This window comes from Haliotis asinina, chromosome 5 (assembly GCF_037392515.1).
Source record: "Haliotis asinina isolate JCU_RB_2024 chromosome 5, JCU_Hal_asi_v2, whole genome shotgun sequence".
In the NCBI taxonomy this organism is placed as follows: Eukaryota; Metazoa; Mollusca; class Gastropoda; order Lepetellida; family Haliotidae; genus Haliotis; species Haliotis asinina.
In genome coordinates, this window is record NC_090284.1 from 1,234,533 (window position 1) to 1,258,295 (window position 23,763).

Here is a 23,763-nt window from a genome sequence, read left to right on the forward strand (position 1 = left end):
TGTTTTAACATGGGTACCCAGAGATATTCCGTATATATGTCTTCGTTATATCTATTCATACAATCTGTACTCCAGAAATATTTCAACCAAGTCACATCATACATTTATTAGTTCATCAAATTATCTAGTATCTTATGTTCTGTGTCAGTTCTGTGTATCCAGTTGTACCAGTTAATCAGTTTCATGGTTTGATATTTGGTTTATAACCATTAAAACCTTGTCCATCAGTACATGTTGCATGTGTTAGCCCTACAATGCATTGACATTATCATCACACCTCAAGTTTCATATTTCTGAAAGAATCATTGTGTCAGTTATTTGATTTACAGATATGGATTGTGGACTAACAAACTCGGAGAATGACAAGACGCCTTCATTTATATAACGCTATATTATCTGTTATATGCCCGGTAAGGGAATCTCTTTTATAACAATATTATTCATATAGCTTTATAATGAAGCAGACACTATGTAAATACATACAACAAACCTTTTTGACCTCACTCAAAGTGTAACCGCACATGGATTCAAGCGTAACATATACATAAATATTAAATTCCAGGAGAAATACGGCTTTTCTGTCCTCACTGCCAGGCGCCTGTTTCAAGAAAAACACGTTATCTCCATCTCCGTAACGACAAGATGTTTGTTAATTTGTAAAGATTTTTCGGGTGAATGACAAATGTTTCATCAGGTTAGTCATCAAAGAATTTTTAGATTTCACTAAACATCGAGTTTGCACTGTCACGTTGCTATCCATGTTTAATATATTTAATGTATGTATCATACATGTAACTGTAATAACTGAAAGTGAGCAAATGGTAATACGTATTTAATATTTGTAATACATGTTTTCTGCATTATCATATATATTGCTGTGTTTCATTCATTGGAAAAGTTAGATTTTACAAGCTTTTCTTCAGTGAATTGTCTCTCAGTTGAACTGATGATTCAAACTGAATGTCCTTTTCCTTTAAAGACACTGACAGAGACCAAGATATTAACAGCACATTCAAGGTTTGCGAGCTATTACCACCACAATGTGAGAGCCTGATTGATTCGGATTCAGATGTTTCGCCAGATATTAACCAGGACTCGCATACACCAACAAACATCTACAGAAAAACAAAGCACTTTGTGTAGTGGCTAGCTCGTCTTCATTCAGTGTGCCTACTTCCTGAGCAATGCTTGTGTGGAGAGAATTCTGTTACTCTTCTCTGAGCGCCCCAGTTTCTTAATACAGCGAATTGTGTACTACTGCAACTACCCTGTTGCATTAAAATGTGAGCTTTTCTAGGAAATGAAACAGTTGAATCATAACATTTCCAGAGTTTGTTTTTTGTTCAAATAAATATGTAATAAATATAACAAGATAATACAACATATTTCAGCTTTCTAAACTAAGCGAACTCTCATTGTCATCTTCCTTGTACAGAAACCTAGCGGAAACCTACATTACCCAAGATCCACAAGGTTTCCGCAAGACCAGAAACGTACTCACTCCAGCTATAAAGGTTTCAGTAAACTGAAACTAAATGGAAACTTCCAACTACAGTTTCAGTTGACGGAAACATGACGGAAACTAAGACTTGTTAGTTTCAGTTGTGGAAACTATGCGGAAACTCTCATTGCGCATTTCCTGAAACTGAAACCTAGCGGAAACCTACATTACCCAGTATCCATCAGGTTTCCGCAAGAACGGAAACCAAGTTATTTTTGCTGAGAACCACTCTAGATGAATGAATGTCCACCATACCAACCTCTGTAGATGCATGAATGTCCGTCATACCAAGCACTGTAGATGAATGAATGCCCGTCACACCAACCACTGTAGATGAATGAATGTCCGCCATACCAACCACTGTAGATGAATGAATGTCCGTCATACCAACCACTGTAGATGAATGAATGTCCATTACACCAAGCACTGTAGATGAATGAATGTCCACAATACCAAGCACTGTAGATGAATAAATGTCCGTCATATCAACCACTGTAGATGCATGAATGTCCACCATACCAACCACTCTAGATGAATGAATGTCCACCATACCAACCACTGTAGATGAATGAATGTCCACCATCCCAAACACTGTAGATGAATGAATGTCCACCATACCAAGCACTCTAGATGAATGAATGTCCGCCATTCCAACCACTGTAGATGCATGAATGTCCACCATACCAACCACTGTAGATGCATGAATGTCCACCATACCAACCACTGTAGATGAATGAATGTCCACCATACCAACCACTGTAGATCAATGAATTTCCGCCATACCAACCACTGTAAATGAATGAATGTAAGCCATACCAACCACTGTAGATGCATGAATGTCCTTCATATCAAGCATTGTAGATGAATGAATGTCCGTCACACCAACCACTGTAGATGAATGAATGTCCACCATACCAACCACTGTAGATGAATGAATGTCCGTCATACCAACCACTGTAGATGAATGAATGTCCACTATACCAACCACTGTAGATGCAAGAATGTCCACCATAAAAACCGCTGTAGATGAATGAATGTCCACCATACCAACCACTGTAGATGAATGAATGTCCGCCATACCAACCACTGTAGACGAATGAATGTCCGTAATACCAACCACTGTAGATGATTGAATGTCCGCCATACCAACCACTGTGGATGAATGAATGTCCACCATACCAAACACTATAGATGTATGAATGTTCATCATACCAACCACTGTAGATGAATCAATGTCCACCATATCAAGCACTGTAGATGAATGAGTGTCCACCATACCAACCATTGTAGATGCATGAATGTCCACCATACCAACCACTGTAGATGAATGAATGTCCACCATATTAACCACTGTAGATGAATGAATGTCCGCCATACCAACCACTGTAGATGCATGAATGTCCGCCACACCAAGCACTCTAGATGCATGAATGTCCGTCATACCAACCACTGTAGATGAATGAATGTCCACCATACCAACCACTCTAGATCAATTTATTTCCGCCATACCAACAACTGTAGATGTATCAATCTTCGCCATACCAACCACTCTAGATGAATGAATGTCCGCCAAACCAACCACTGTAGATGCATGAATGTCCGTCATACCAAGCACTGTAGATGAATGAATGTCCGTCACACCAACCACTGTAGATGAATGAATGTCCACAACACCAAGCACTGTAGATGAATGAATGTCCGTCATGTCAACCACTGTAGATGCATGAATGTCCACCATACCAAGAACTCTAGATGAATGAATGTCCACCACACCAATCACTGTAGATAAATGAATGTCCACCATACCAAACACTGTAGATTAATAAATGTCCGTCATACCAACCACTGTAGATGAATGAATGTCCGCCACACCAACCACTGTAGATGCATGAATGTCCGTCATACCAAGCACTGTAGATGAATGAATGTCCGTCACACCAACCACTGTAGATGAATGAATGTCCACCATACCAACCACTCTACATGAATGAATGTCCGTCATACCAACCACTGTAGATGAATGAATGTCCATTATACCAAGCACTGTAGATGAATGAATGTCCACAATATCAAGCACTGTAGATGAATGAATGTCCGTCATATCAACCACTGTAGATGCATGAATGTCCACCATACCAAGCACTGTAGATGAATGAATGTCCACCATACCAACCACTGTAGATGAATGAATGTCCACCATACCAAGCACTGTAGATGAATGAATGTCCACCATACCAAACACTGTAGATGAATGAATGTCCGCCATACCAACCACTCCAGATAAATGAATGTCCGCCACACCAACCACTGTAGATGCATGAATGTCCGTCATACCAACCACTGTAGATGAATGAATGTCCGTCACACCAACCACTGTAGATGAATGAATGTCCACCATACCAACCACTGTAGATGAATGAATGTCCACCATACCAACCACTGTAGATGAATGAATGTCCATTATACCAAGCACTGTAGATGAATGAATGTCCACCATACCAAGCACTGTACATGGATGAATGTCCACCATACCAAACACTGTAGATGAATGAATGTCCGTCACACCAACCACTGTAGATGAATGAATGTCCACCATACCAACCACTGTAGATGAATGTAGATGAATGAATGTCCGTCATACCAGCCACTCTAGATGAATGAATCTCCAATATACCAACCACTGTAGATGCAAGAATGTCCACCATAAAAACCACTGTACATGAATAAATGTCCACAATACCAACCACTGTTGATGTATGAATGTCCACCATACCAAGCACTGTAGATGAATGAATGTCCGCCATACCAACCACTGTAGATGAATGAATGTCCGTAATACCAACCACTGTAGATGAATGAATGTCCGCCATACCAACCACTGTACATGAATGAATGTCCACCATACCAAACACTGTAGATGTATGAATGTCCATCATACCAACCACTGTAGATGAATCAATGTCCACCATACCAAGCAGTGTAGATGCATGAATGTCCACCATACCAACCACTGTAGATGAATGAATGTCCGTCATATCAAGCACTGTAGATGAATGAATGTCCACCATACCAACCACTGTAGATGCATGAATGTCCACCATACCAACCACTGTAGATGAATGAATGTCCACCATATTAACCACTGTAGATGCAAGAATGTCCACCATACCAACCACTGTAGATGAATGAATGTCCGCCATACCAACCACTGTAGATGCATGAATGTCCGTCATACCAACCACTGTAGATCAATGAATGTCCACCATACCAACCACTCTAGATGAATGAATGTCCGCCATACCAACCACTGCAGATGCATCAATGTCTGTCATACCAAGCACTGTAGATGAATGAATGTCCGTCACACCAACCACTGTAGATGAATGAATGTCCACCACACCAACCACTGTAGATGAATGAATGTCCGTCATACCAACCACTGTAGATGAATGAATGTCCATTATACCAAGCACTGTAGATGAATGAATGTCCACAATACCAAGCACTGTAGATGAATGAATGTCCGTCATATCAACCACTGTAGATGCATGAATGTCCACCATACCAACCACTCTAGATGAATGAATGTCCACCATACCAACCACTGTAGATGAATAAATGTCCACCATATTAACCACTGTAGATGAATGAATGTCCGCCATACCAACCACTGTAGATGCATGAATGTCCGCCACACCAAGCACTCTAGATGCATGAATGTCCGTCATACCAACCACTGTAGATGAATGAATGTCCACCATACCAACCACTCTAGATCAATTTATTTCCGCCATACCAACAACTGTAGATGTATCAATCTTCGCCATACCAACCACTCTAGATGAATGAATGTCCGCCAAACCAACCACTGTAGATGCATGAATGTCCGTCATACCAAGCACTGTAGATGAATGAATGTCCGTCACACCAACCACTGTAGATGAATGAATGTCCACAATACCAAGCACTGTAGATGAATGAATGTCCGTCATGTCAACCACTGTAGATGCATCAATGTCCACCATACCAAGAACTCTAGATCAATGAATGTCCGTCATACCAAGCACTGTAGATAAATGAATGTCCACCATACCAAACACTGTAGATTAATAAATGTCCGTCATACCAACCACTGTAGATGAATGAATGTCCGCCACACCAACCACTGTAGATGCATGAATGTCCGTCATACCAAGCACTGTAGATGAATGAATGTCCGTCACACCAACCACTGTAGATGAATGAATGTCCACCATACCAACCACTGTAGATGAATGAATGTCCATTATACCAAGCACTGTAGATGAATGAATGTCCACCATACCAAGCACTGAACATGGATGAATGTCCACCATACCAAACACTGTAGATGAATGAATGTCCGTCACACCAACCACTGTAGATGAATGAATGTCCACCATACCAACCACTGTAGATGAATGTAGATGAATGAATGTCCGTCATACCAGCCACTCTAGATGAATGAATCTCCAATATACCAACCACTGTAGATGCAAGAATGTCCACCATAAAAACCACTGTACATGAATAAATGTCCACAATACCAACCACTGTTGATGTATGAATGTCCACCATACCAAGCACTGTAGATGAATGAATGTCCGCCATACCAACCACTGTAGATGAATGAATGTCCGTAATACCAACCACTGTAGATGAATGAATGTCCGCCATACCAACCACTGTACATGAATGAATGTCCACCATACCAAACACTGTAGATGTATGAATGTCCATCATACCAACCACTGTAGATGAATCAATGTCCACCATACCAAGCAGTGTAGATGCATGAATGTCCACCATACCAACCACTGTAGATGAATGAATGTCCGTCATATCAAGCACTGTAGATGAATGAATGTCCACCATACCAACCACTGTAGATGCATGAATGTCCACCATACCAACCACTGTAGATGAATGAATGTCCACCACATTAACCACTGTAGATGCAAGAATGTCCACCATACCAACCACTGTAGATGAATGAATGTCCGCCATACCAACCACTGTAGATGCATGAATGTCCGTCATACCAACCACTGTAGATCAATGAATGTCCACCATACCAACCACTCTAGATGAATGAATGTCCGCCATACCAACCACTGCAGATGCATCAATGTCTGTCATACCAAGCACTGTAGATGAATGAATGTCCGTCACACCAACCACTGTAGATGAATGAATGTCCACCACACCAACCACTGTAGATGAATGAATGTCCGTCATACCAACCACTGTAGATGAATGAATGTCCATTATACCAAGCACTGTAGATGAATGAATGTCCACAATACCAAGCACTGTAGATGAATGAATGTCCGTCATATCAACCACTGTAGATGCATGAATGTCCACCATACCAACCACTCTAGATGAATGAATGTCCACCATACCAACCACTGTAGATGAATAAATGTCCACCATATTAACCACTGTAGATGAATGAATGTCCGCCATACCAACCACTGTAGATGCATGAATGTCCGCCACACCAAGCACTCTAGATGCATGAATGTCCGTCATACCAACCACTGTAGATGAATGAATGTCCACCATACCAACCACTCTAGATCAATTTATTTCCGCCATACCAACAACTGTAGATGTATCAATCTTCGCCATACCAACCACTCTAGATGAATGAATGTCCGCCAAACCAACCACTGTAGATGCATGAATGTCCGTCATACCAAGCACTGTAGATGAATGAATGTCCGTCACACCAACCACTGTAGATGAATGAATGTCCACAATACCAAGCACTGTAGATGAATGAATGTCCGTCATGTCAACCACTGTAGATGCATCAATGTCCACCATACCAAGAACTCTAGATCAATGAATGTCCACCACACCAATCACTGTAGATAAATGAATGTCCACCATACCAAACACTGTAGATTAATAAATGTCCGTCATACCAACCACTGTAGATGAATGAATGTCCGCCACACCAACCACTGTAGATGCATGAATGTCCGTCATACCAAGCACTGTAGATGAATGAATGTCCGTCACACCAACCACTGTAGATGAATGAATGTCCACCATACCAACCACTCTAGATGAATGAATGTCCGTCATACCAACCACTGTAGATGAATGAATGTCCATTATACCAAGCACTGTAGATGAATGAATGTCCACAATATCAAGCACTGTAGATGAATGAATGTCCGTCATATCAACCACTGTAGATGCATGAATGTCCACCATACCAAGCACTGTAGATGAATGAATGTCCACCATACCAACCACTGTAGATGAATGAATGTCCACCATACCAAGCACTGTAGATGAATGAATGTCCACCATACCAAACACTGTAGATGAATGAATGTCCGCCATACCAACCACTCTAGATAAATGAATGTCCGCCACACCAACCACTGTAGATGCATGAATGTCCGTCATACCAACCACTGTAGATGAATGAATGTCCGTCACACCAACCACTGTAGATGAATGAATGTCCACCATACCAACCACTGTAGATGAATGAATGTCCACCATACCAACCACTGTAGATGAATGAATGTCCATTATACCAAGCACTGTAGATGAATGAATGTCCACCATACCAAGCACTGTACATGGATGAATGTCCACCATACCAACCACTGTAGATGAATGAATGTCCGTCACACCAACCACTGTAGATGAATGAATGTCCACCATACCAACCACTCTAGATGAATGAATGTCCGCCATACCAACCACTGCAGATGCATCAATGTCTGTCATACCAAGCACTGTAGATGAATGAATGTCCGTCACACCAACCACTGTAGATGAATGAATGTCCACCACACCAACCACTGTAGATGAATGAATGTCCGTCATACCAACCACTGTAGATGAATGAATGTCCATTATACCAAGCACTGTAGATGAATGAATGTCCACAATACCAAGCACTGTAGATGAATGAATGTCCGTCATATCAACCACTGTAGATGCATGAATGTCCACCATACCAACCACTCTAGATGAATGAATGTCCACCATACCAACCACTGTAGATGAATGAATGTCCACCATATTAACCACTGTAGATGAATGAATGTCCGCCATACCAACCACTGTAGATGCATGAATGTCCGCCACACCAAGCACTCTAGATGCATGAATGTCCGTCATACCAACCACTGTAGATGAATGAATGTCCACCATACCAACCACTCTAGATCAATTTATTTCCGCCATACCAACAACTGTAGATGTATCAATCTTCGCCATACCAACCACTCTAGATGAATGAATGTCCGCCAAACCAACCACTGTAGATGCATGAATGTCCGTCATACCAAGCACTGTAGATGAATGAATGTCCGTCACACCAACCACTGTAGATGAATGAATGTCCACAATACCAAGCACTGTAGATGAATGAATGTCCGTCATGTCAACCACTGTAGATGCATCAATGTCCACCATACCAAGAACTCTAGATCAATGAATGTCCACCACACCAATCACTGTAGATAAATGAATGTCCACCATACCAAACACTGCAGATTAATAAATGTCCGTCATACCAACCACTGTAGATGAATGAATGTCCGCCACACCAACCACTGTAGATGCATGAATGTCCGTCATACCAAGCACTGTAGATGAATGAATGTCCGTCACACCAACCACTGTAGATGAATGAATGTCCACCATACCAACCACTCTAGATGAATGAATGTCCGTCATACCAACCACTGTAGATGAATGAATGTCCATTATACCAAGCACTGTAGATGAATGAATGTCCACAATATCAAGCACTGTAGATGAATGAATGTCCGTCATATCAACCACTGTAGATGCATGAATGTCCACCATACCAAGCACTGTAGATGAATGAATGTCCACCATACCAACCACTGTAGATGAATGAATGTCCACCATACCAAGCACTGTAGATGAATGAATGTCCACCATACCAAACACTGTAGATGAATGAATGTCCACCATACCAACCACTCTAGATAAATGAATGTCCGCCACACCAACCACTGTAGATGCATGAATGTCCGTCATACCAACCACTGTAGATGAATGAATGTCCGTCACACCAACCACTGTAGATGAATGAATGTCCACCATACCAACCACTGTAGATGAATGAATGTCCACCATACCAACCACTGTAGATGAATGAATGTCCATTATACCAAGCACTGTAGATGAATGAATGTCCACCATACCAAGCACTGTACATGGATGAATGTCCACCATACCAAACACTGTAGATGAATGAATGTCCGTCACACCAACCACTGTAGATGAATGAATGTCCACCATACCAACCACTGTAGATGAATGTAGATGAATGAATGTCCGTCATACCAGCCACTCTAGATGAATGAATCTCCATTATACCAACCACTGTAGATGCAAGAATGTCCACCATAAAAACCACTGTACATGAATAAATGTCCACAATACCAACCACTGTTGATGTATGAATGTCCACCATACCAACCACTGTAGATGAATGAATGTCCGCCATACCAACCACTGTAGATGAATGAATGTCCGTAATACCAACCACTGTAGATGAATGAATGTCCGCCATACCAACCACTGTACATGAATGAATGTCCACCATACCAAACACTGTAGATGTATGAATGTCCATCATACCAACCACTGTAGATGAATCAATGTCCACCATACCAAGCAGTGTAGATGCATGAATGTCCACCATACCAACCACTGTAGATGAATGAATGTCCGTCATATCAAGCACTGTAGATGAATGAATGTCCACCATACCAACCACTGTAGATGCATGAATGTCCACCATACCAACCACTGTAGATGAATGAATGTCCGCCATATTAACCACTGTAGATGAATGAATGTCCATCATACCAACCACTGTAGATGAATGAATGTCCGCCATACCAACCACTGTAGATGCATGAATGTCCGTCACACCAACCACTGTAGATCAATGAATGTCCACCATACCAACCACTCTAGATGAATGAATGTCCGCCATACCAACCACTGTAGATGCATCAATGTCTGTCATACCAAGCACTGTAGATGAATGAATGTCCGTCACACCAACCACTGTAGATGAATGAATGTCCACCACACCAACCACTGTAGATGAATGAATGTCCGTCATACCAACCACTGTAGATGAATGAATGTCCATTATACCAAGCACTGTAGATGAATGAATGTCCGTCATATCAACCACTGTAGATGCATGAATGTCCGTCATATCAACCACTGTAGATGCATGAATGTCCACCATACCAACCACTCTAGATGAATGAATGTCCACCATACCAACCACTGTAGATGAATGAATGTCCACCATACCAACCACTGTAGATGAATGAATGTCCACCATACCAAACACTGTAGATGAATGTTTGTCCGCCATACCAACCACTCTAGATGAATGAATGTCCGCCACACCAACCACTGTAGATGCATGAATGTCCGTCATACCAACCACTGTAGATGAATGAATGTCCGTCACACCAACCATTGTAGATGAATGAATGTCCACCATGCCAACCACTGTAGATGAATGAATGTCCACCATACCAACCACTGTAGATGTATGAATGTTCGCCATACCAACCACTGTAGATAAAGGATTGTCCACCATACCAACCACTGTAGATGAATGAATGTCCGTCATATCAAGGACTGTAGATGAATGAATGTCCACCATACCAACAACTGTAGATGTATGAATGTTCGCCATACCAACCACTGTAGATAAAGGATTGTCCACCATACCAAGCACTGTAGATGAATGAATCTTCGGCATACCATCCACTGTTCATGTATGCATGTTCGCCATACCAACCAATGTAGATGTATGAATGTTCGCCATACCAACCACTGTAGATGAATGAGTGTTCGCCATACCAACCACTGTAGGTATGTGCATGTCCGTCATACCAAGCACTGTAGGTCTGAGAATCTTCACCATACCATCCACTGTACATGTCTGCGTGTTCGCCATACCATCCACTGTACATGTATGAATATCCGCCATACCATCCACGGTAGATTAACGTATGTCCGCTTTTCCGACCACTGTAGATGTCCGTCATACCAAGCACTGTAGATGTATGAATGTTCGTCATACCAAGCACTGTAGACATATAAATGTTCGCCATACCAACCACTGTAGATGAATGAGTGTCCGTCATACCAACCACTCTAGGTGTATGAATGTTCACCATACCAACCACTGTAGATGAATGAAAGTCAGCCATACCAGCCACTGTAGATGAATGAATGTCCACCATACCAAACACTGTAGATGTATTAATGTCCACCATACCAAGCAATGTAGATGAATGAATGTCCACCATACCAACCACTGTAGATGAATGAATATCCGCCATACCAACCACTGTAGATGAATGAATGTCCGTCATATCAACCACTGTAGATGAATGAATGTCCGCCATACCAACCACTGTAGATGAATGAATGTCCGCCATACCAACCACTGTAGATGCATGAATGTCCACCATACCAACCACTGTAGATGTATTAATGTCCACCGTACCAAGCACTGTAGATGAATGAATGTCCGTCACATCAACCACTGTAGATGAATGAATGTCCACCATACCAAGCACTGTAGATGCATGAATGTCCGCCATACCAACCACTGTAGATGAATGAATGTCCGCCATACCAACCACTGTAGATGAATGAATGTCCGCTATACCAGCCACTGTAGATGCATGAATGTCCGTCATACCAACCACTATAGATGATTGAATGTCTGTCATATCAAGCACTGTAGATGAATGAATGTCCACCATCCCAACCACTGTAGATGTATGAATGTTCGCCATACCAACCACTGTAGATGTATGAATGTTCGCCATACCAACCACTGTAGGTATATGAATGTCCGTCATTCCAAGCACTGTAGGTCTGAGAATCTTCACCATGCCATCCATTGTACATGTATGCGTGTTCGCCATACCATCCACTGTACATGTATTAATATCCGCCATACCATCCACTGTAGATTAATGAATGTCCGCTATACCGACCACTTTAGATGTATGAATGTCCGCCATACCAAGCACTGTACGTCTATGAGTGAGTGAGTTTAGTTTTACGCTGCACTCAGCAATATTCCAGCTATATGGCGGCTGTCTCTAAATAATCGAGTCTGGACCAGACAATCCAGTAATCAACAACATGAGCATCGATCTGTTCAATTGGGAAGCGATGACATGTGCCAACCAAGTCAGCGAGCCTGACCACCCGATCCCGTTAGACGCATCTTACGACAAGCATAGTCGCCTTTTATGGCAAGCATGGGTTGCTGAAGGCCTATTCTACCCCGGGATCTTCACGGGTAATAGATGTATGAATGTCTGCTACCCCAAGCACTGTAGATGTATGAATGTCCGCCATACCAAGTATTGTAGGTCTATGAATGTCCACCATACCAAGCACTGTAGATGAATGAATGTCCGTCATACCAACCACTGAAGATGTATGAATGTCTGCCACCCCAAGCACTGTAGATGTATGAATATTCGCTATACCAAGCATTGTAGATGTATGAATGTCTGCCATACCGACCACTGTAGATGTATGAATATCTACCTATCAACCACTGTAGGTCTATGAATATTCGCAATACCAAGCACTGTAGATGTATAAATGTCTGCCACCCCAAGCACTGTAGATGAATGAATGTCCGCCATACGAAGCATTGTAGATGTATGATCCGCTCGGATTACCTGATTACGTTTATTCAAGATTGCTCCTCAACCTGGAATGTCGCTTTCGCTCCAACATATTGGAAGTATACCAAAATTTAGCTATGAGGCTATGATGACAAGATTCCGCTATAAGGCTATGATGACAAGATTCCGCTATAAGGCTATGATGACAAGATTCCGCTATAAGGCTATGATGACAAGATTCCGCTATAAGGCTATGATGACAAGATTCCGCTATAAGGCTATGATGACAAGATTCCGCTATAAGGCTATGATGACAAGATTCCGCTATAAGGCTATGATGACAAGATTCAGCAGAAGGTCTATGATGACAAGGTTCAACAGAATCTATCACAAATTCAAATCATAACATAAAACATAATCATAATTAGCTTGACATGTATCAACTGGTCTGTGATGTGAAGTACGTTATGATCTATCCTCAGATGACAGGCAACAGACCAGTATAGTGATACACTCGCCGCCTTTGTTAGCCTTCAGTAAAATATCCCAACAAGCCTGGCATAAAAATCTAGGGTAACAGGCAATTATTTCACTCGATAACTTGTGTTGTTCCTATGTGGGCCTGTTCCTGATGTCGGCCGTGTTGCAAGGCACTCGTGGTCCGGCATCAAAAGATATTTAACATTTGAAAAACAACTTCAAATTTAGAAATACGAACAAATGAGCAAACAAATCGTTGTTACTGCACAAGCCAAGCACACTTCAATCAATACTTGTCTCTGATATAGAAAAGGGTTCATCTTTATAAATAGTAATGAATAACAAGTTTATCGAACATTTTGAAATCTAGAAGTAATACTTTCAAAAGAAAAGCGTTCATTTCCTAAAGACAGCAATATTAAGAACATATCCACATGACTTCATCCCTGAGAAAATTAGAGTTCAGACCTTCAGTTAAACCAGTGTTTACATGCACTGTTTGTACGCCTTGGAAGTTATCTGTTCACAGAGTGATCGATCAGAACCACAGAACCAGTGGCGATTGCGATTGGATTAGCAAAATTTATTCGCTAAATATCATTTCTTTGAAACAGAATTGAACTCAACCATGCGGCACAAAAATGTCAAAATGACTTCAAATATATATCTAGCATTTGACCGTATTTGCAGAAATGACTTTAAAAATAATTTGTAATGAATTCCGGAAATGTGTCTACTTGTAGTTCAGAACAAATGTGAAAGCTTGTAGAAGCCTACACAATAGTATAGTAGTGTTGGGTTTTATTCTGTGCCACTGTGGAAACAGCAGTCTCGCGATGCGGAGTAAAATGTTACAGTGTGTGTCGTCACGCCAAGATGGGTCAAAATCACACAGACAAGCCAGAGTTGCTGCCCTTGAGTTTATGTATCGTATATTGTATCTATGATTTGTATATATGTGGCAATGACAGATTTTGTATATTTAACATGTTGTGTATTGATTAGAATTCATGTAAATAAATTCTCCAAAATTCATTGCATAGTTTTAGTTATATTACTTAACCTAGTACTCAGCCTGCCTTAACTATCGCTCACAGCCAGTTCACTGAGCAAGCTGACCGCATGTTCACCACACAATACAATTACATAAGCCCTCCCCACTTAGGTCCTTTGTCTTGTCTTCACAGCCAGTTCACTGAGCAAGCTAACCGCATGTTCACTACACAATACAATTACATAAGCCCTCCCCACTTAGGTCCTTTGTCTTGTCTTCACAGCCAGTTCACTGAGCAAGCTAACCGCATGTTCACCACACAATACAATTACATAAGCCCTCCCCACTTAGGTCCTTTGTCTTGTCTTCACAGCCAGTTCACTGCTCATGCCAACCGCATGTTCACTACACAATACAATTACATAAGCCCTCCCCACTTAGGTCCTTTGTCTTGTCTTCACAGCCAGTTCACTGAGCAAGCTGACCGCATGTTCACCACACAATACAATTACATAAGCCCTCCCCACTTAGGTCCTTTGTCTTCATAGCCAGCCTTGGCAATCAGATAAGCTTTACACCTACACATTACAAGGTTTGTGGTCACTCCAAATTCAATCGTCAGTTGTTGTTGACATGTTGATTTGCTGGGACATATCTTTGGACAAATTCTTTGGATCGCATTCTGAGGTAATTTGGCTATTGTATCTACTTACTGTTCATGCGCTATCATTTTGGGACATATCTAGTAGTAGTATAAGTGTTTGCTATTCTCAAATGCATAGTTCTGTGAATTTGATGTTCTTACTGGTGTAAATGGCCCAATAAACACTCTGCATCCATTATAATGTAATATCAATAACACGATTGATAAAAGGCAAGGTGTGTGATAAACAGATGAACAAAAGTATAGTTTTGTAACCACGAAGGTTAACTATTTTATAACGTTACATCATATGTATGAATAACATGTGTAAATAGCATGTGTATATTGCTACATCTATTGTATTGTACACCTGATTGTTTCAGAGTAATTGTTTTCACCATTATTCATCACTAATAAAACTTCGGCCATTGAAGAACAACAAAAGCAGTTTCTGTTGTCTGTGCGTGTCTGACGCAGCCCTGCTACATATAGGCCAATGACCTTCCATGCAAGAAAGGCTTTGAATTGATTTAAAGAAAATAGGTTACGGGGTAAATAAATGAATGTATAAATTTGTCTATTTGACTTTTAACAGTCATACTAAATAAAATTAAGCTTTATTCAAGCTGCATGCAGGAGCCTAAACATAACAGAGTCTTGACCAAAATATCAAATGATGGACATCACACGCACCGATGTATGCAATGTTTTAAGTCGTTCCTGCAACAAAAATGGGCTTCTGAAGGCCAGGCCGAGCCATGATCTTCACGATTGTATCGAGTATGGGATGACGAAGACCGTGTTTGTCTTTGATCTTCAAGAGTGTATCAAGCATGGGTTGATGAAGGCCAGGTCTATCCTTGATCTTCTGTGTTCTGTCAAGCATGGGTTGATGAAGGCCAGGTCTATCCTTGATCTTCTGTGTTCTGTCAAGCATGGGTTATTGAAGGCCAGGTCTATCCTTGATCTTCAGTGCTCTGTCAAGCATGGGTTATTGAAGGCCAGGTCTATCCTTGATCTTCTGTGTTCTGTCAAGCATGGGTTGATGAAGGCCAGGTCTATCTTTGATCTTCTGTGTTCTGTCAAGCATGGGTTGATGAAGGCCGAACATCTCCCTAGCCTAATTCTAATCCGGCTCTTCTGCAGGTTACATACATGGCTTGTAAGGACAGATTCAAAAGTCGAGTCTTTACGGATGCATCAAGCACGGGTAAATGACAAGTCCTAACCTTGAACTTCACGAGAGAGACCAATTCTAATAACGAGCCTCACTGTTGGCAAATTCTAGCACTAGTAGTAACACAACACTTTAACTAGGTTGTTTGTTTTGAGTATTGAGTGATTCAAACAATGTGCACCCTCATACACTCGAAACGCAATAAACAAATTCTTGAAAAGTCTTGAAGGGTAAAAGGTGATGATATGTCCCACGTGTAACTGGCAGGACCTGTTCGCTTTTGTGCGTGAATATGATTCCCACTGACACGGTTCTTTGTTCTTCATATGATGAAACAGCTCGAATTAGGTGGGATATAGTGCTAGCTGTTTACAATGTAATACCCGACATCTATCTGAATGGTATTTGATGCGAACTTATGTTTGGTATAGTGTTCTTTCCTGCACAAGCAAATAGAGCTGGCTGAGACAGGCGAAGTGAGATTTTATTGGCGGTTCCAGACCAGGCTATGAATACATGTAGATAAATTGACTGATGAAGAAAGCCTGATTCTCTCAAAGACAACCCATTACTGTAGAAAAACCATCTGCTTACAAGGTGATTTACCTGTACACGCAGGCTGAGTGAGAGCTGGACACAGGCGATAACAACCCAGCAGATCTAACAGTGTAGCTGCCGTACATCCCAATAAAGAAGCATAAAATACCTGTCGTGGTGAAGGGTATTGTGGCGTGCTCATGACGGACATGTATTGTTCTCGCCACACGGTCGCCATTACGTGTCGTCCATGCAGCAGGATACTGTGTGTATGTGTGGTATTACAGCTCATGATCAGTAATTGACATACACTTTAGCATGAAATATTGATGAATACACAATACCTTCTCCATTGTCTTACTAGGAGAGAGTGGGTTCGACTATATATCATATTATATTCGAATACTGTCTGAAAGGCATTGTCTATCCGAAGCCTTTAGCCAATGAAGACAAGTGAGTTGGGCAGACAGTTACGTGAACTGGACTACCAGTTGTCAGACGGTTACGTGAACTGGACTACCAGTTGTCAGACTATTTTGGGGGCGAAGTGGGCGGTTGAGTGGGTTAAGTCGTTGACAATGTGAAAGTTGGGGAGGAACCTGAAAAGAGAGAACCTCCCCACTGTAAGAATTCATGTCAACGAATAATGAGAGCAGGTGAGGAGGGAAGGTTAGGCAAGAGTCCGATCAAACGACAGGAAACATCTGACAGGTGTCAAAGGAAGTGAGGTGCTGGGCCGTTAGTTATATCAGATGGTGGAAGTTTCTAAATATAGAAAAGGGGAAGTCCAGGTGAAGCTGGAGACATCAGAGGCTCATAGGGGTACTGAAGATGTTAGTGGGCGGACATTCAACTGCAGACAAGGACAACATATGATGGAAAAATCGATCATGAAAAGGGGATGGCAATACCATTTTGTGTGTGTCTGTGTGTTTGCGTCTGTGTCTGTGTCTGTATCTCTGTGTGTGTTTGTGTGTTTGTGTGTCTATCTCTCTGTGTGTGTCTGTGTGTTGTGTCTGTGTCTGTGTGTTGTGTCTGCATCTGTCTGTGTCTGTGTCTGTGTGTGTGTGTGAGGAGGGAGGAGAAGGAGGGGTTGAGAGGATGGTGCTTAACTGGCTCTAACACAGTCAGCCACCAACCTGCTACGCGTACGTGGGAAGAATACCGTCCGTTGAAATATAATTATTGAATTTGTACGGGAACGTCCCAGTGCCACAGCCTGGACTTTTTTATCACCTTATTAGGACTTAATATTTCCTTAATAGCACTTATTGTCTCCTAATTAGGACTTAATATTTCCTTAATAGCACTTATTGTCTCCTAATTAGGACTTAATATTTCCTAAATAGCACTTGTATCTTCTATCTATATACTATCTCCAAATTAGGACTTAATATCTCCATATTAGGATATATAATTAGGAGATACTAAGTCCTAATTAGGACATATTAGAGTTCTGGTTGTGTCTTCACAGAGTTCTTTGATAGATTTTCGTTCTTGAGAGGAGAGGTTGCTGCGTTGTCTAGTGGATGTTCTAATGATATCAGCTATCTGATGTCTCAGGTAGACAACATTGCCATTGGGAGCTAATTGTCGAAGGCCACTCTCAATGCTAGTGATGAATTCCTTTGATGGGGTGATTCTGCAGGTTGGGATGAATTTTAGGCCCTTCGACAGAAGTGAGGTCTGGGCTGGTGACAGGGTTTTGTGGCTAAGGTTGACGACTGTCTTTTGGTTGTAAGTTTGGTAGTGCTACCATGGGAGCTGTTGACTACCGCTTGTTGCTGGAGATTGGTGAACTTTTTTTTGACGCTGCTTAATCTTGTCGTTGAGTGTGGCATTGTTGATGGTAGTGAGGGTCTGGACTTTTTCCATTTTTTTCGGACAAAACTTCCATCCTTTATGCAAATGGACGAGGTACCTGCAATCAGACTATGCAAAACCCCCGAGGCTGCATATACCAACTAAACTGCAATTGTGGCAGTAGCTACATTGGAGAAACGTCACGCCCATTTGATAAACGTCTCAAAGAACGCAAAACATCAGTTGAAAAGACCGACAGCAAATCTGCCCTTTCAGAGCACATGAAAAACAACGCCGCCCACTCTATTAACTGGCAACAGACTAGCATCCCGGCTACCAACGTTCACGATTGGCGCAAACGAAAACTACTAGAGTTCATCAACATCAGGAGATTAACCCCAGACATTAATAGAGATCAAGGTGTATAAATGTCCCCAGTGCATGGAACATCACAAAAGCCACCCCTGATGTCATTTAATCAGCTGTATATCACTCTGTTGTGTTTACATCTCCCCATCATCAGTGTTTATATAACGTCTATTTCATCTACCTCATTGACTGTATACATACATATGCACACCTCAGGCTTCCTGTAAATCAAATTATCTGTCTATTATTCTGCTGTGCACATATCTGTTTACTGACTTCGGTTAATTCCTGCTATCATTGTTTTTAGAACTGCATTTGATCTGTCCTCCGTGATTTGTTTGTCTATCCATGTACTTATTTTCTTCCTGTAAAAACTGGTATATATAATATGTCTTGTACTCCTGTCTCTGTCACCTGAAGAAAGGGCAAGAAATAGCCCAGAAACGTCGTGTTAGACTATAAAAAGAATACAATATACTCGTCTTATTATATTCCGCAACTTTTAAATGCCTCCCAAGAATCCCAATACAGTGATGACACAGACAAATGAAATCAAATGCCAATTAAAAACGCTGCTCCAGTCAAGGTTGAGACAACGAAGGCAACCATCTTACTCTGATCCAGTACAAACCTGTAAACTCTAATAAGTCCTAATTAGGAGATAATAAGTCCTAATTAGGAGATACTAAGTCCTAATTAGGAGATAAAAAATTCAGGTTGTGGCACTAGGACGCTTCCGTAACTTTGTATTCACGAATCAACGAAGTCAACATTCCCTGCAATAAATTTCCCCCACATTGCCTTTGGTCAAGCGTACTTTCATTTTTCACTCTCAAGATAAACTTGTCGAATCTGACTGGTTAGGGTGGCAATGCATACGGAACCACGTAGGCGGATTTGCCACCGTGTACGAACCGTACAGCCAGTGAATCTGTCACGTGACACACTACACGGGTTGTACGAATGGCCTTGACCTTGGGATGGATGGAATTTGGGCTTCCAAATGGCAGATCGCTGTCGTATACAGTTATGTATATAAACAGAGTAATAAAATTGTTGCCATTATTTATTATTTGTGTGTCAATACATGTATCCAAAAATAAAATGCTTCTGTGTTTCTCTTGTCGTTTAACAAAACCTCAAATTGATCATTTTTACCGTAAACTAAGCCATACGGAGTTATCTCCCTTTATGTCCATTCAACATTTTGCGTCTCATTCTGCCAAATCTTGACTGTTGTTGTTCAACGACTACAACACCATAGCAGAAGCTACAGGGTGAAAAAGAACCACAGTCACTGGAATTGTTATATCAGAGATTTAGCAGGGAATATGTACTTACTAAAAGCCGATATCCATGTAATTAGATGTAAAACTCAGGGCGATACATCAGAGAACTTTCTTGGACACATATTCTTCTCTTTGGAGACCCTGTGCATTGCAACCAAGAATAAAGTTTCACCAGAATCTTCTTCCAGCATATTGGTTCTAACGGCAAAACGTTGTGAATACACAACCCTTTCTCAAAGAGCGGATTCTTCATATTTCACAAATTTGTTTCCCTCTGTTATGACAGTTCCTTTTTTCTCTCTGCATTGACCAGCTCACTACAGGTGCAGTGGTGTATTTGATGGTTGCTATATTATTATAACTATAGCAATTCTATTTTCAGAAATCAGTATGGTTCAGTTGGACACCGAGATACTCAACTTATACTCACATGGTGATTGTAGGTGGGGGTAACTCGGATAGCCTCACACTCATATTCTATCTGGATTCTACGTATACGTGTGACAGGGAATCGATACCAGCAACGACAGACACTGCACACGCACCTTCAACGACATTGCTGATCTGCCATGTCGCTGTGCTCCTCGGTCTTCAGGATTATACTGAGGGCGAACTCTGTGTGTTTATATATGTCAGGTGAGTTTTTCAATGTCGGGTAATAACGCCACTGTTATACGGTTAGATGTTCCAAAGTAAGACCTTGGAACAATCTTAGGGCATGTGCTGGTTTCAGTAAACCGTTAAGCGATAAATAATTCAGGTTAGACCGAAACAGGTCAATATCTGTTCTAAAACTAGATTTGATATAAAATACGACTGATTTGACGCTTTCTTGTTTATAGTGTTTTTTAATTACTTTTCATGCAGTGCAGATTATTATTTCCTGTGTTGCCGCGGTGGGGTAGCGGTAGTTTTGCCGAACAGTTTTGTTTTTGTTTGGTTTCATTAGTTTTGTTTGTAGTTTAATCCTGCTTGGTACATGTGATTTGACATGTGCTTGTTCTAGGTATGTTGTTGAGTAATTCATTGACTGTTTATTAAACAATTGAAACGATTAAATAATTAATGCAAAATAGCCAGTACTTTTCCTCATCTGTTAAACAAACGTATTGTGACATATTTCTACGCTAAGTCTGCGTGCCGTGCGTTGCGTGCCCCCAACATACCCTGACAGCATGCTGTTTTCGTCATGAAACAATTCCCTTTCACGGCATGCTTTCTTTTCCAATACGTACGCCATTGTGTTTGAGAGATCGCTATGACAACAAGGGGAGGCCACTCCCAATTCCCGGCCATATGAACGTCCCTTCTTCGCCACTTCAAATGACTTTATCAAGACCACTGGTGTCATATAACGAGCTATTATCGACTGTGGCACGTGCCATGGGGACGAGTGGCCTTCATCAATATCAAACATAGTATAACGTCCACCAGATAGCATACGCCAGCCCGTTAGCAGTGAAAGAGGCTCCACAGGCAGCCAACAAAGACGAAGTTTCGTTTTACAATATGTAGCATAGTGAATCTGCAAAACTGGAAGAAACGGATTGAATATGATACATTCTAAACATGCAAGTCTGCAAGACTGTTATTTGATGTCATGAATCAGGCGAACACAATGTCAGATCAGTAAATCAATACATGAGATCAATACTGGTTTTGTGTGTGTATTACTTGCTGCAACAAGACCTATGTACAGTGCTTGGACAGTGCGTGTGCGTGTGCGTGTGCGTGTGCGTGTGCGTGTGCGTGTGCGTGCCTACAATATCAAACTTCCCGAACGATTTAACTACATTATACATTTCTTTATGTTCGGCAACGTTTCAGTCGGATCTGGTAAATAATTAGTTTTACCTTGTCAGTTGAAAATATAACTCTAAGTATTTTATTCAACATAGGATCAAAATTGTTTACCAAAGGGTAATTGTTCCAAAATGCTACCATTGGTTTGTATTACAAGGGGGTAAGCACAGTAGTTGGAACAGTGAAACAAATGCACGAGCGGTACGTGATCAGCGTTAACTTAAACCAAACCTGCTTGCTGTCAGTGTTTCATTTGATGTGCATAGCCCCTTGTGATACAAGGAAATAAAGCGATTTATCGAACTATGTTCGTTTGTGAAACAACTTTTATCCTAACATGAATAAAATTATGACGTTTAAATAGTCATAAATTATGATGTTCAGTTAGCAAGGTAGAATTATGATTTGCAGTATATATTTCACTTGATTCGATTATATTCTGGTTTAAAGTGAAAATCATTGGTACGTTTTCACTGCCAACAGACGATACACCCAGTGAGCAGGCATAACACGTGTGAGTACATCCTGCAACTCTTTACACATAGCAATATCCGGTAACGTAGAAGCGACTACACTTTATGTGCTTTGATTGCTAGGGATGTTTCGGTATAGGCAGGAGTCCTGTAGGGATGTACTCGGAAGACTATGTCATTTTAGAAGTGATCGGATACTTATGTCTTTTGGAATAAAAAATCACTTCTGAATCACTAATATTTGGTTAGTTGACTAGCAGAAAGTACATCTGTCACGTCGGGTATAAGGCGTGTAATCAACACGTATTTACCTACACAATATAGGTTTCTAAAACATTATTTTATGCAATATGATTAATAAGATTAATGGCATTTTCTACGGCCGCCTTTGTCACATGACCCAGTGTCATGGTTCGATCTGTACATTGTCCATCGTACGGACACCCAACCTCAGCCTAGTCCTTGGGGTATGACAAAAAGCTTTGTTTTACTCTGTTTGTTGGCTGTATAATAGCGCGAGTTTCCGACTATTGTCAGGATGTGGATGGTGTTGACATGACGACCAGACACACCGCTTTCGCCCCGGCAACACCGACCTTATCAACAAATAAATATTGATTTTGGTTTATTCCTGTTTGTTTTTGCCACTACACATTAAACGGTGCCTACATCACAGGTATATGAACCCAGAAGCTGCTTTCGTTATTCTGAAAATTCCGTTCACGAAGTAGTTGGTTTGTCATGCACTACACGGCCAAATGCACAGCACATTACAACACTGACGACACGGCTACAGGCCTCATCATATCTCGTGGTGATCCACGACCATTGCTGACCAGTATAGCAGCTCACTGTGAAAAAGAATCAGTATAGCATGAGGGAGTGGGTGGTAAGGGTGTGAGAGTAGGTGAAGGGTTATAGGGTGGCGTTTACGGTAAAATACAGTATAGCATGAAGGGTGGGGTGGTAGGTGG